The 14,055-nt window shown below is 40.3% G+C and overlaps 1 protein-coding gene and 1 long non-coding RNA gene across 8 annotated transcripts in view; one reads left to right on the forward strand and one right to left on the reverse strand.

Moving 5' to 3' along the window:
• GPM6A (glycoprotein M6A) overlaps positions 1-14,055 on the reverse strand; it is a 313,262-nt gene that overhangs the window by 74,041 nt on the left and 225,166 nt on the right. The window lies entirely within an intron of this gene.
• The window catches only part of LOC128325899 (uncharacterized), a 34,181-nt gene continuing 25,026 nt past the window's right edge, over positions 4,901-14,055 (forward strand). Inside the window, exon 1 of the long non-coding RNA XR_008307719.1 lies at positions 4,901-10,488. This is a non-coding gene — a long non-coding RNA (uncharacterized LOC128325899). The remainder of the gene's footprint in view (positions 10,489-14,055) is intronic.

Raw genomic sequence — 14,055 nt, forward strand, 5'->3', positions numbered from 1 at the left:
CCACACAAAAAGCACAGACAACTAGCTGCAATTGCATTTTTAATGACACAGACACTTAAGGATGAAAGGATCATTTTCTTGAAGTACACACGTGCCCCCAAGGCTGTCACTTCACAAGACTTCAGAGAAGTCCTATTGACATGGTATAACAAATGTAAGGAAACATTGTCACTTCCAGAGAATGTGTCCTTTCAACAGTTCTAAAAACATGCCATCAATCACCTCTGGAATATGAAATATACACTTTTGAAATATACATGAAATATACACTTTTCCGTAAAGATATACAAAGGATATAAAGACTTACAAATGCTAACAAGTGCAATAAGTTCAGTATCTTCGCAACTCCTTTATTAATTACATGCTAGAAGAAGATGCAATTTTGTGCATATCCAAACTTCTATATATATAGTTCTCCTGGGTGTGCCTTGGAATGTGTGTCCCAGAGCCCAGCTGATTGGCTGGGCAGCGGACGCGCCTGATTGGCTGAGGTGCACACAAGAGGATTGGTCACCGTGGTGGTGGTGGTGGCAGGCCCGGCCGTGGAAGCAAGGCCCAGGAGGGGGGAAAGAAAGCGGGGGACAGAAGTGGCACTGGGGAGGAGAGGTGGCTGGGCCCAGAAGTGGAGACTGGGGCAGAAGGTGGAGGGGGGGGAGGTAACCACCGGCCCCAAAGAGCACACAGATGCTCTGTGTGGGGTCGGCTAGTTTAAATAATTTCTCCTGAGAAAGGTAACAAAATGACTTATAAAATTGTATTTGCACTTCATTGACTTCACCCGTTTGTTTTATTGATTGATTGGTTGGTTGGTTGGTTGGTTGCTGTTGCTGTTGTTATTGGCATGGTCCTCTTATTTTTATTTATTTTTTAACAAATGATATGAACATTTGCAGATGGAGACATACATACATATATACAACTAACTTAATTTTCCTTTTCTGCCATGTCAGAAGAAACCTGCAGTGTCGTAAACATGGCAAAAGTAGTAACACTGGCAATAAAGTATATTTGATGCAGAAACAGTTATGTCATACCAAAGGCAAATGGAAAATTTAGTAATCTGTAAAGACAGAGTAGACAATACTTTTTTTAAAATGGTGTTTGCATAGTGCTTTCTGTGATTATCAGTACAGCAAATAATGACTTTTTAATGGCTTCTACTCGAGGGAATGTAGATTTTTACCAGAGCTCACCAGGAATATGAGAGAGAAAAACAGATTGATGTTTTACTTAAATAGCTTACTTCTAAGGAAACATAAAACACTTACATGTGATACTGTATATAACACTTCCAATGAGATCAAAATATATCCCATTTCAACAGTTTTAAATTAGGTCTCAGAAATAAGCACATTAAAACAGGCAAATGTAGTATGGAAAGCAGGAGAGCAGGATAGACTTCTACTATTGGAAGAAAAAAATGTCACTTTTGGAACAATGGACTTTTAATGTTTCGAGTAGAGAAAAGGGTGCAGGTTAGCATTAAGAGTGAGAGGCAGAGACTACCTTACTGTAATGTAGATTAAGCTCCAACTGCAACCTTAGGTATTGTTCCTCAGTTTGACCCAAATTAACTGAATGTTTGAATCTCCAGTGCCAATGAAGGTTCCATCTGAATGTAGAACCAATTTCTCAAGCAGGTTTGGTTATTTATTGGGATTATTTATATTCTGCTTTTAACTCAGGGACAGGCGCGTAACAATGATAGGGCAAGGGGAGACAGTTGTCTGGGGGCCCCACTGCCTGGAGGGGCACCCCAGAGGCACCTCATGTGACTCCCCATTGCCCCCTGCCCAGCCCCAAGGCCCCTCAGCCACTTGCCCTCTTCGCCGTCTCTCCTGCTTGTTCTGCTGGCCCGCAATCGAAGCAGCAGGCAAGCGGCCAAGAGCTCCTTTTCTCCCGCCTCTCAGCTGATCGGCGGGTGGGCGGGGCTTCCACGGAGGCCTCCGTGTAGGCCGCATTGAAGCCTGAACTCGAGTAGGGCCCAAGCAAGCCAGGAAGGAGGAGGCAGCCAGAGTGTTCTCTGCAGCAGAAGACCCCTTGCTGCACTGCTTAACCCAGACCAGCATTTGCCAGGTAGAGTGTGAACTCCTTTTTGTGGTTACCTTTCCCGCCCCCCCCCCCCTATATAGGGATCTGCTTGCCATAGGGCTTGGATGGGGGGGGGACCGAGAAGTCTCTGAATATTTATTTTGAAACAGCTTGGAAAATTTGCTGACTTAAAAAAACTATCTAAAAAGTCCTATAAGTGGCTTGTTTCATGGCAGAAAATTGCAAAAACTTCTGGAACAGTATTTTATTAATTTTATTCATTCATTCATTCATTCATTTATAAATGCACTTATGTTCAAGTTGTTTTGCAACCCAGAAGGTCTGAGTGAGAACTGTGAAGCATGTGTGGTGCTTTTATTTTATTTTTCTTGTGTGTGAACTGCTCCCCAATAACTTGCAGGGACTTCAGGGTCAATCTGGCCAACATGTGAATGCAGCACCTCCATTCCAGAGGAGATGTGTCTTAAAGGGCTTTAAAAGCCTCCTGTGAAAAACCTCCTGGAATCAAACTTGACTGAATTTGTTCAGAATTCTGAGAAAACAAACAGAGGCTCACCCTGCATGGTTGAAAGTCTCCTTTGCTAATCTGCAGCGAGGGGCCCATTTTAATCATTCATCTTTCTAGTGTGTTCTAGGCATTAAAAGTAATACAAATGTATAGTACTCAATGTATATCACTATATATTGTGACGTGTGTGTGTATTCAGTGAAATGTATTTGCAGGCAGCATACTTATTTTGGAATATCAGACTTAAATCCTTGGGGGCCTGGGGTGTGCGGAGGCCCTGGACTTTGGGGGGGGGCCATTTTAAAATCTTGTCTCTGGGCCCACTCCAACCTTGCTACGCCCCTGCTCAGGGAATTTAGTAGTAGGCTTTAAAAAGGGGCTAAACAACAGGACAAAAATAAGATCATTACAAGTTGTTCTAGTAAGAACTAATTTCTCTCTTTTCCTTTCACTATCTCTAAAACTAGACTAAATTTGCTCCAAATTGGTTAGGCAGTGAACAAATTAGCCCACTTGTGCCTCAAGTGTTCATGCATCCACCATCTTGAATTGGGGTGAGTGACTGCATTAAAAACTATGCCTTTGGTGTGTCCCTAAAATTGTATTCAGTTTGGTCCAAATCGGTTTCCACTTGTACCTCAAATGTTCACGTGTCTGTCATCTTGAATCAGGGTGGATGACATCATTACAAACTACACCCTTGAGCCACCCTACACCTGTAGCAAATGTCGTTAAAATTGGTTAGGCAGTTCACAAGTTAGCCCAATTGTGCCTCAAATGTCCACGTGTCTACCATTTTGAATTGGGGTGGATGACATAATTACAACTATGTTGTTGAGGTGTCTCTGTGTGTCACTCACTGCAACAGTACCAAATTTGGTTCAAATTGTTTAGGCAGTCCATAAGTTAGCCCACTTACACCTCCAAAATTCATGTATCCACCATCTTGAATTGGGGTAGATGACATCATCACAAAATATCCCATTGAGGCATCCCTATGTGTCCCTACAGCTGTAGCAAATTTGGTTCAAAACAGTTAGGCAGGTCACAGGTTAGCCCATTTGTGCCTTAAAAGCTTATGTGTCTGCCGTCTTGAATTGTAATGGATGACATCATCACAAACTGCACTGTTGAGGTGTCCCTACAACTGTACCCAATTTGGTTCATATTGGTCCAGGAATTGCCAAGTTGATAGGGTACACACACACACACGCGGAATGCCAGGTGATCTCATAACCCTACTGAAAAGTAGGCTAAAAGAACACTACACCTTAATAAAGCCTAGCAATAAAACAAAAAATAAAATAGTAGTAAAGCAGCAGACTAGTATAAATTATAACAACTGCTGCAGCCACTAAAATAACATTGTTTGCTAAAAGCCTGGGTGAATCAAAATATCTTAACTTGCCAGCTACAATTCAAAAAAGGTGCCATGTAAGTGTCAGGAGAAAAAATTCCACAGCAGGGATGTCAACGCAGAAAGTGTCCAATCACATTGCTAAAAGGTGGAGGATAGTAGATACTACTATATACTATCAACTCATAGGTTACTACTGGAGAATAATACATGAAGAATAACAGAATAGTAGAGCAGACTTGTTTATCTGGGCAATTCTTTAGAATTTAGCCTCTCTTTGCTAATATCTTCCTAGTTGGGGGGGGGGGGGAACCTAGTTCACTGGAGAAAATAACTTCCCTCATCTTCTCTAATAAATAGCTGGAGTCTAAAGTAGGGAATCAAACCACTAAACATGTGAATTCTTTTCTGGTTCAGGTTCATCAATATTTTTACCTGTCCAGTTCAGTTCTGGTCAGACTAACTTTAAAAAGTGGTACAGTAACCAATTTAGGCAGTTTGAACAGGTTTTTGAATTGGTTTAGGTACAATCATGCAGAGTAGTATCAAATTCTTACTTGCAATGGAGATTTTAAAAAATAGTTTGTTTTTGAATGTTTAATAGTCTTTATAAACAAAATGCATTAAACAGGATTAAGAAACAGGAAAGTAAAATATTAATCATACAAACTGAAGCTGAGTGCCTGATACTAAACCAGTGTTCTCTATCCCTCCCCGCATCTGTGTGCAGAATGAGTTTTGTTCTGGGTGACAGTATCAAGACAGTGTGTGTGCACATACATTCAGAATGTGGTTTTCCTGATTCAACCTGAGCAGGATCTAAAATTAAATGTGTGAACATCAAAAAATGTGTGAGCACACACACATGCACATGCCTTAGATTGAATCAGGAAGGTCCCATGGAATGCATGTGTGCACACACTGCCTTGATACTGCCACACAGAACAAAACTCATTCCACACACAGATGAAAAAAATCAGAGAGAACACTGCTTAGTGTGCCCTTAAAGAGCATACATCAGAAGAGCACGGAAGGAATCAAGGAAGGTTTGGTTTTGTGGTTTCCTTTTCTCAGCACTGAGTATATCATGCTGTACTGTTGCTGCTATATTGACTGCCTCATTTTACTCGATCCCAGATTGACAAAGGTAGAACTTGGGTGCATGCCTGCCTTGAGTTGTGGTTTGTTTTGTTTGTGAGATAGTGTTGTGGTGGAAAATGGACAGTGGCAGCTGTGAGTGTGTGTGTGTGAGAGAGAGAGAGAGCGGGAGAGAGAGAGAGAGAGAGAGAGAGAGAGATTTCCTTGGTTATTGCTATGAGATGAGCTCCATGTGTGGCCTCATGACTAACTGGCCTTGAGACTAACTAATAGGATCCTGGCCTTGAGGATCCTATGTGGTTTTGAAGAATTTTTTTTTTATTGCCTGCTTGGCAATTTCTTTTGTGGGTTGGGTGGTAGGTAGCACCCATCATGCCCTACCACACAACCCACTTTGGTGCCTCTATGAGCTACCCATAAGTAACAATGGGGTGATTTGAGTTTCCCATTGTTCCCTATGATCAAAACACTTGATCATCGAAGCAGCCAACTTTGCTGTCACTATGATACTATTATTTATGTGGCTATAATGGGCAGAAAACCTCTGGACTTACATGTGCAAAACAGAGTTGCAAGCCGCTTCCTGCTCAAACTGTTGTCCTCATTAAACTGCACTAGGTTGAAAATTCTAGCTACATCCTTGAGAAGGGCAGATGATTGAATGATCAAACAACTTTATTTGCTACTATTGTTCTCAGGGCAGCTCACAAACAATAAAACAACAATAGAATAAAAACATATAATTAAAAGCACATCAAAACAAAAAAGACTACTATAAAATACAAACTTTTAAAAAATGTGTTTCACTCCAATTGAAATATCTAACTACTCTGTTAAAAAAAAATCTAACTTGCATTGTTGTAGGCTAATGCAGACCATCAAGAGAGCAATCAGACTGATTTCATTCTAACAAGATTTTTGGCAGGCTCTTATCAATATCATTAATATTAGATAGAAGACAATTTCAATACATGTTTCCACTACATATGTAAATATAATTATGTTTGTTGTTTACACAAGTTGTTTTGCATAATATGTAGTTCTTGGAACTTCAGTTGTTATAACATGAAGCAAAAACAAGAAAGAGATGAAATCCAGTTTCATTCACCCAATGTAGCAGAATGTGTACATTGATAAAAATTCTGTTAGTCCCCAATGCAAACTACTCTCAGAAGCAGGCAATAGCAAGCTATTTCAGTTGCCTGATCAAAGTGTTTATCCCAACCTGCTTCTCAAGGAATATTGCTCACCCTGGGATTTCCATAATACACTGAAATGTATCATTGCCACAATACAGGCAAGCACATTCAATGCTAGAGGTCAGTATGTTGTGAAAAGGGGCCCTTAGAAATACAGCTGACTGAACATCATTAAAATTGCTGAGAGGACATCCTGGGAATACTTGCAATGCAGTTGCCTCACAGTAGTTGGAAAAGAGCATAACACTCTACCGCTATCAAATCATAACATAAAAACACATAAATCCCTGTTTGGAGGGAAAGAGACCAAGTAAACAGCCTACATTGCAAAATAAAAAATAAAAAATACAGATATTAATAAATCAGTACCATTTCCTCTCTTCTCTACTGCCCCCATACTAGTCTGTTTTGGGAAAAGAGACCAAGTAGACAGCCTAAATTTTTTTAAAAAATTCAGATATTCATAAATTAATACTATTTCCTTTCTTCTATACGTTCCCATTTCCCTGTGGGGTTTTCCAAGAGCAGCTTACTGAAGCAATGAATCAACTTTAAATAAATAAATAAATAAAAATGACATCCACTAAATGAGGACTATCAGATCATGGAAGGAAGCATTTCAGGCAAACTAGAAGTATTTTCTTTTGTTTATGCTGAACATTTGCCTCAGGTTCCCATAAATATTTGCAGCTATTGAGGATTAGACTTATAAATCTACAATGGTGTTGTGGTCTACCTTTGTTCTCATGGCAGAAAAAGGGCAAATTATCATTTTCATTTGAAAGAAATTGAGAACATGAAATGCTTGCATGAGAAATGGCCATTTCATTACGTGGAAATAAAGTTACTTAGTTTTAGTACAACGAGTGCACTCAGACCTCTTTTTTAAATGCCAGACCCTTTCATAGAAAAATATACTGAGAAACTACTATGCACAGATTTCTCTGAACAAATTTGCTGAATTAAGTACAGGTTGTAATTCACCACTAAGTGGCTGCTTGTAGAGTGCAGAGCTAGATCCTGCCTCCCACACAAATGGACTGTGCATGAGGTCTCATAATTCTTCAGTCACCCTTGACAGTGAAGACCCAACCCTCCAAGGTCTTTTAATTCACCATACTGTGCCTGCAATAAGACCCTCAATTTTAATTTCCATATGCAGCAAATACATCTATCATATAGGTTTCCTTATAAAACACAGATCATGCGGTCAGGTTACTTTTGTAGCAGAATTATATAATGCATTGTAGTGTAGGTTTTATTGCTCCTGGCACCACTTTGTTTAAAACATTCCTGTTTCTAAAGCTTGTGCTTTAGGCCAGGGTAAGCGAAAGCTACTGAACAACTTACGTTTAATAACCTTAGCAACAAAATAGAGATTAGCACCATCAAAATAAATGGAAATACATTTTACCACACTAGCAGGTAACTTATAAAACGTTTATTACCCTCCAGTGTACAATCATAACCACAGACTCTGGCCACATTTGCTTTATTTGCCTAGCAATTCTTTTTAAAGAGAGTATTCTGTTCTCAGGAACACGTTTCCTAGCAGAGAACATAACTATAACATAACTAGAAGCAAAGATTATTTTTACTTCATGAAATTAATTAATTAATGCTTTCAGGGCACACTTTTCAAGAAATTTAAAATTTTAGAAATGTTAAAGAACGTTTAAATTTATTTTTAAGAAATTATAGCTTGTTTTGCTAAAAAGAAAAAAAAATGAATTGTATAGTATGTAGATACTCTCATCTTCTCATTCCAATTCAGAAAGAGTTTGGACAAATCCATATCCTCCAACATTTCACTAATATGGTAACTTGGCAAAGAGGCACCTTTTATCGTGGTGATTCACTTTATTTGTCAGGGGGAGAGTAACTGGCCCTATCCACCCGCAGCACAGTACCTCCAGTGACTGTTGCTGGTGTCTATATTTCTTTTTAGATTGTAAGCCCTTTGGGGACAGGGAACCATCTTATAGCAATAGCAATAGCACTTACATTTATATACCGCTCTATAGCCAAAGCTCTCTAAGCGGTTTACAATGATTTAGCATATTGCCCCCAACATTCTGGGTACTCATTTTACCGACCTCGGAAGGATGGAAGGCTGAGTCAACCTTATTTATTTATTATTTCTCTATGTAATCCTCCCTGAGCCATTTTTGGAAGGGCGGTATCAAAATTGAATGAACAAATGAATGAATGAATGAAATAGGGACACACCTGTGAGTGTGCAGGGAGTTTGGCCAAGCACCCCGAGCAAAGTGTGGTGTGCAATTCTGACTAAGAGCATGACACAAATGGAAATCAGGCAATCAAGTGCAAGCAGAACACATTATTCCAGATTACCAAAGCATATAAACCAAGCCCATAGTCTCCAACATTTCACAGGAAAATGGGGATACATTTGTAAAAGTCAATACTCATACCAAGGTGGACCAAACTGCCCTCCCATTATTACAAATTACTGAAAACTAATTTCTATCTTCTGTTTTCTGTGCATTTACATGTGAGTACTCTAGGGAGAAAATGCATTCATCTATCCACATGGAGATTTAATTTTTAGCCTATGGGATCCTGAAGAATGATACCTCTAGCAACTCATGTGAGAAAAAACTAAACAATGCATTCCCAAGGGACAAAAACAGGGAGAGTTTTCATAAAATAGAGACTGCCCCTGGTAAATATATACATACTTATTTAAAGGTAAAGTATGCCATCAAGTCTGTGTTGATTCCTGGCGACCACAGAGCCCTGTGGTTGTCTTTGATAGAATACAGGAGGGGTTTACCATTGCCATCGCCCATGCAGTATGCCTTTCAACATCTTTCCTATATCACTGCTGCCCAATATAGGTGTTTCCCATAGTCTGGGAAACATACCAGCAGGTATTTGAACTGGTAACCTCTGGCTTGCGAATCAAGTCATTTCCCCACTGTGCCATTACTATTATTTATATACCGCTTGTCAACAGAAAAGTTCTCAAAGTGGTTTACATTAAAAATGGTTTACATAGATAAACTTCTGGCCTATGCAAATCAGGATATTTATCTGGACATCCAGACTGAGAGAATGGATGTCCAACCACATTAAACCATTACCTCTAATATTAGTTGTACACAATGGTATTTTGGACAAACAGACATCTAAATTAGAGGCAATCCATAGTTACACATGAGGCCCTTACGCTGTGATTCTGTTGCAGCCTTTAAGCTACAAATACAATCAACTCCAGTACTTCTCCTGAGTTGCATTGCTGGAAACAGAGAAGATGACTAAGATGTCACAATTCATAGCATGCTGACCGTAGGTTTCATGATATTCCAATGCATGTGCAGAAGCCTGTTGCCATTATATTGAGAACTGGGTCCTCCTGGCTCTCACCTCCATCTTTATTAAGTAACATAAAGTGTGTACAGAGTGAGAAGATGAACTACAAAGGCCCAGTTTGTACTATGCAAGACCACAGTAGGGTTATGGCATCCAGGCCTTGGTGCACAACAGTGATGTCTATCACAACACACCAGGGCCTGGAGACATCTGAATTGTCCTGATGTAGAATCATTTTGAAACAGACTTGAGTTTCAGATAATCTGGAACAGGGATTCTCAACGTTGGGTCCCCAGATGTTATTGGACTTCAACTCCCATAATCCCTAACTAAAGGCTACTAGGGCTGGGGATTATGAAGTCCAATAACAGCTGGAGACCCAACGTTGAGAATCTCTGATCTAGAATAGACTACAGTATGGATCTGTGGGAACTGAACCCGCAAATTCATCATAGAGTTCTGGTTTATTTCATCTGTGCAATTAATTTCTGTTTCAAAATGATACCTGTTTCAATTTTTAAATAAACTATGTTCCCAATGCATGCTCTTTCAGAAATACCTGACTGTGACACTGTTGCATTCTATGTAGTATATTTTATGTTTTGTTGTTTAGAAGATTATCCCAGGAGGGATCCTGTAGAGAGTGTGGGGGACGGTGTCAGAAAGGGAAAGGAAGGGGAAGGAGAAGGAGAAAATAGTTGTTCCTGAATAAACTCTTAGTCAAATCTATATAAAATTACTTTGTGTTTGTGAGAGAATCAGCAATACAGCATTTGGTGATGGGATTTTGAACCAGCTAATCGTGTGAGACTGCAAAGCTTGAGCATGTTCCTGCAACTTCATTTCATTGCATGTCTGGACCTACATTCCTGAACTACTTTCTACTATTGCTGCTCCTGATTGTTTCTCCAGCTTCCTGACCTGCACAATCCCTGAAGGTACTTTTTCCTTATCAATTCTGGACTGTGTTGTTCCCTCGATGCCCACTGCGGCATGGCCCAGATCCGACCACCACCATTCTTCTTGTCCACCCAAGGAGAAGTTGCTCTTCTATGAAAATAAGGGTGGTCCTATTTCTGCAATTACCTCCTCACTATACAGAATCCTGAGTCTAATCCAGCAAAGCAGAAGGCAATATTGCTTAACTGCCTGGGCCCTGAAGGCCAGAGAATATATAAATAATTTCCATTTCCTGCCAACTTGGAAGGGCATGTCAATTCTTATTAAGCTGCTCTTCAAACCTTAGATGATCATTTCAACCCTACTTTGAATATGATTGCTGGATGATACAAGTTCTGTTCTAGATCCTAACTGCCTGGTGAATCCATTGATCAGTATGTCACAGCACTGCATGCCTTAAGCGTGTGTGTTTGCCAGATTTACAGATGAACTGATCAGGATCAGATTGTTATGAAAACAAACTGCTCTGAACTGCATTAAAAACTGCTATTTGAGCAGAAACATACCTTGACTAAAATTATAGAGATGGCTAGGTAGGTGGAAAATGCTCTTCACTGTGCCCAAATGCTCTCTGTTACCTCAAAACCAACCTCCTTAAATCTAGGCTGCTCAGTCTAAATCCTTTTAAACCCAATCTTCTCATATGGCACTGCCTCAGAAGCTGGCAGCACAAGAATGCTATCTCCAATGCTGTCCATGTAACGACTCTGCCCACAAAGTCAGTTTTGCTCATTGTCCTGCACTTGCAAGTCTGCTGTCCACTCCATTACTGATTCCCTATATGATAAGGAGAAGGCAGATGAACCACTTCCAGACAGTGTATTAAGTGCGAATGAAAAGTAAGGAGGACACACGGGTCATAAAGAAAAAAACCATATACATAAAATTATGTATATGGTTTTTTTCTTTATGACCCGTCTGTCAGCAGACTTGCAATTTTATACATAAAATTATGTATATAAACCATATATAATAATCTGTAGAAAAATTACACACCATAAATCAATATTGTATTATCAAAAACCATTGTATCCAAAAGATGCCATACAAACAAATTCATAACACATCTGTGATGATTCACAAAATGGACAATTGTGTAAACATATTAACAATAAAGAAGCATACAATGGCAATGAAAGAATCCCAAGGTTGTAGCTGAAAGGTCAAAGGTGGTCAAAAGGTCCTTTTTAGATGTACAATAAATCAAGAGCTTCCTGTAGGGTGTCACAGGGTCAGTTCTTAGATTTGCTCAGTCTTGCTACTGCTCCAAAAGATCAGTTCTTGCTGTTATTTGCTGTTACTCTTGACAGCTCGGGGGTCGCATGCATATATACATAATTTTATGTATAGTGTATTAAGTGCGACAGAATCAGAGCCTGTTTCTCCACATTGTCAAGTTAAACTTAATGGACAAGAAGTTCGAATGCTGGCTGATTCTGGTTCTCCATACACTATCATTTCCCATCTACTTTATAAGAAACTCCTTACTCCCATCAGATCTGCACCTGCAGCCTTCTGACATCCACCCATGGTGATATGGAGGTTCCCCTATTGCCATAAATGGATACTTCACTTCTGTCCTGGAATACAAAGGATGTACTGCAGAAGGGAAAGTGTTTGTCACAAAAAGGAGTCTCAATATTGAGCTGGAAAACAGAAAGACCTTAACATGGAACGCGTATTACAGATGATGGAGCATGCATATGATGATATGATTACTGATTTCTTTGACTTTTTTGCCAATAGTCCTGGCACTGCCATACATTTCAAACATAAAATTTGGATTGAACAACACAATGTGAGGAACGTACCCATAGCATTGCACCAACCACTTAAAGAGGAGTTTTAAGGCTACAGCATGCTCATAGAGCCTGATGATTAATCAGAATGGGTCTCTCCCATTGTTCTTGTGAGGAAATCAAATGGTACACTTCGAATGTACAGAGATTTAAGAGATGTGAACTCCAAAAAGGTAGTGGATTGTCATCCATTACCCAATATCAATCAAATGCTGCTTACTCTGAAAGAGGCCTCAGTGTTCACAACTTTGGACTTGTCTTCAGCCTATCATCAAATTCCTCTGCTCAAAGGTTTTCGCCTTCATTACTTTGCGTTACTAGATTTGCGTTTGGGTGGTATACAAACATGTTAATTTTTTTTTTAAAAAAATAATTAATTAATTAAAACACTCCAAAGGGTCTTTTTTCATTACAAAAGACTGCCCTTTGAATTGGCCTCTGCAGCATCTGTATTTCAAAGAATGATGCATGCAATTTTGGGACTACAGATTGAATCACTTACTTTCACAATGACATTTTAGTGTATGGCAAAATCATAGAAGAGCATGACAACAGAAGATGGACAGAAGTCCTAAGAAAGCTCAGAAACATGGTGTACATCTGGGGTGGAGCCACCATTGGGCGAACGGGTTCAAAGAACCCGGGTCACACTCAATCAGGGGCCGTGCCTCGCAGCCCCGACACATACCCCGCATCTGACATCAGACACAGGGATGCTGGTTTCGCTCCCAAGCAGGGGCCACGTGGCCCCTTCGGGAGCTAAATGGCCAGTGCTGCATTTGCGGCATGGCCAGGGAAGAGCGGCGTGGCCAGAGAAGAGAATATTCCAGGCCTTTGGAATATAGCTGCAGATTGCTTATTTCAACTTCCACTTCCAGGCCACGAGGTGATCCAAAGAAATGAGGATGAAAGAGTCATAATTGCACAAATAGGTCCATCCAGTCATTGAACACAGTGCCAGCCCCAGTCTAGCTCCCAAAGGGACCGCGCAGCCCCTTCAGGAGTTAAAAGCAGCCTATCACAGCAGCACCGGATGGACTCCAACTGAGTCCCAAACGGAGCCAAGCAGCTCCGTTTGAGAGCCAGACCATGCCCCCCACATCTAACGTCAGTCACGGGGGCGGGTTGAACGGGGCCGCATCCGCACACGGACCGCTGGTGGTCAGGTTCCGCGCCTGTGTACATCCCAAAATATTATTATTATTATTATTATTATTATTACATTTATATCCTGCTCTTCCTCTAAGGAGCCCAGAGCAGTGTACTACATACTTGAGTTTCTCTTTCACAACAACCCTGTGAAGTAGGTTAGGCTGAGAGAGAAGTGACTGGCCCAGAGTCACCCAGCTAGTTTCATGGCTGAATGGGGATTTGAACTCGGGTCTCCCCAGTCCTAGTCCAGAACTCTAACCACTACACCACGCTGGCTCTTCCAAATATTTTCAGTCTTTGAAATAGAATAGAATAGATATTTTCAGTCTTTGAAATAGTCTTTGAAATAGACTTGGTGAAAGCTATTCGGGAAGCACCAGAGCCACACAACAAGGATGCATTTCACTCATTTTTAGGACTCTGTGAATATTACTCGAAATTTGTTAGTCAAATGCTCCATTCCTTCTTCTTTTTTAAAAGAGTGTAGTAGCATTTAACAGGGATGAATCCTGCAAGAGTAGTTTTCAGGCTATCAAACCGGCCATTGCTGAAAGCCCTGCTTGCACTTCTTTTGACATCAACAGGACACTATTG

Source organism: Hemicordylus capensis, chromosome 5 (genome assembly GCF_027244095.1).
Source record: "Hemicordylus capensis ecotype Gifberg chromosome 5, rHemCap1.1.pri, whole genome shotgun sequence".
NCBI classification, from domain to species: domain Eukaryota; kingdom Metazoa; phylum Chordata; class Lepidosauria; order Squamata; family Cordylidae; genus Hemicordylus; species Hemicordylus capensis.